The sequence below is a fragment of the Poecilia reticulata genome, linkage group LG8 (genome assembly GCF_000633615.1).
Source record: "Poecilia reticulata strain Guanapo linkage group LG8, Guppy_female_1.0+MT, whole genome shotgun sequence".
NCBI lineage: Eukaryota > Metazoa > Chordata > Actinopteri > Cyprinodontiformes > Poeciliidae > Poecilia > Poecilia reticulata.
In genome coordinates this window covers 4,495,858-4,497,349 of record NC_024338.1, presented here as the reverse complement: position 1 = coordinate 4,497,349, position 1,492 = coordinate 4,495,858, and the positions used below count along the sequence as shown (strand labels likewise).

General features: G+C 35.3%; 1 protein-coding gene across 1 annotated transcript in view; it reads right to left on the bottom strand.

Annotated features, from left to right (window-relative positions):
* The window catches only part of LOC103468507 (homeobox protein Dlx4a-like), a 21,395-nt gene that overhangs the window by 18,845 nt on the left and 1,058 nt on the right, over positions 1-1,492 (bottom strand). The gene's annotated exons all lie outside the window — the stretch shown is intronic.

Here is a 1,492-nt window from a genome sequence, read left to right as displayed (position 1 = left end):
ATCATTTTCAGTTCGATTTAAACTTCTTTTTTTTAGTATGGTTATGGATTTGGTTCAGGATTCCACAGACCTGATGATCACATATGAAAGGAAAGGTTAAAGGTGACCATTGATTTGGTGCTGTGAGCCTCAAACCAAGAGAGGAAAATACTGCACAGACCATAAGACACACAAAGAAACAATTATATCAAGATTTAGGTCATTTATAGACATCACGTGTATAAAAATTGTGTTTTCTCTTTTWGAAAATCGTTGGTTTAATTTAGTTTACGTTGAGTCTAAAGATCTCAGTGACAGATAGAGAGATCAATAAAAAACGTTTTGTTCACAGAAAACTTCAAATGACTCTTGGTCAGGCATTTGGTTTAATGCCTTACAAATATATGAAATCCTGATAAACTGACGTTTTCACATCAGGAGGAAATATTTCTATTCTATCTAATACTTCTGTCAAATCACCTACATCTTTATTTATAYATTTGGATTTCTAGTGATTTTATATTTTTGAAATTTACAAAATAATATGTTGATGAGTCCAAAATGTAAATTAAATTAACATAAATAAAATTTCTAAATACAGTATCACTATGAATAATACTATTATTGTTGTTTTTGTTGTTTTTCACTGTAATATGTTGAAAAGCTAAATAAATAAATGTCACATTTTACTTAACTTCGAATTTCAACTTAAGCTACAAGGGTCATGGGATATTATCAGATGCAGAATTAYTCAGTTTTATGGGGTTTTTCCCACTACAGACCCAGGACTTCCGTCTCTTTCATAACTTTTGCAGATTGACCAGTTCTAGTGTTTATTTAGGCCAGAAAACATGTTGCACTCATGACATGCTCAAAACGTTGGTTCAAATTTAACCAAAACAACGTGAAGTAATTGGTTGATTTCGGTGAACCCCGAAGATTAGAATAGATGTATTTATAAACACCTATAGTTTTACTTTTCATTGTTCGATCTAATTTCGAAGGGGGGAATCAAAACGTCTTCTGATGATTATTCAGCTGAATTTCCTGGAGGGTGTAGCCTAGTTATTATATAAGGCACATTCATAAACATGCCAGGCTTCTAGCTCTTCATGGGACTGTGGAAGAACTAGAAAGAAAAATAAAAATCACAATATTAATGTTTTCAATTTTTTTTTTTTTGTCGTTGTTAATTTAAATCGAATGAAGGCAGCCGGCCGCACCAATCAGCGGGTAGAAGATGACGGACGGGATGATGATAGAGGAATATGAGGCCCGCTGCGGAAGACCGCAAGCCCGGTGTGGAGAGCTTCTACCCGCCTTAAAGTCCCTGAAACGCGGCGCTGTGGCCGAACTGTGTGTGGATCCAATTACTGGGCTCCACTGCGGCCTGCTGTCATGTTATACAGCCTGGAGACCCGCAAGCCTCTTGTTTGTTCATTTACCCTACCACCATTATTATTATTAAAATAATAATAATTATTATCCTGTCCTATCCATGGCATCATGCTTA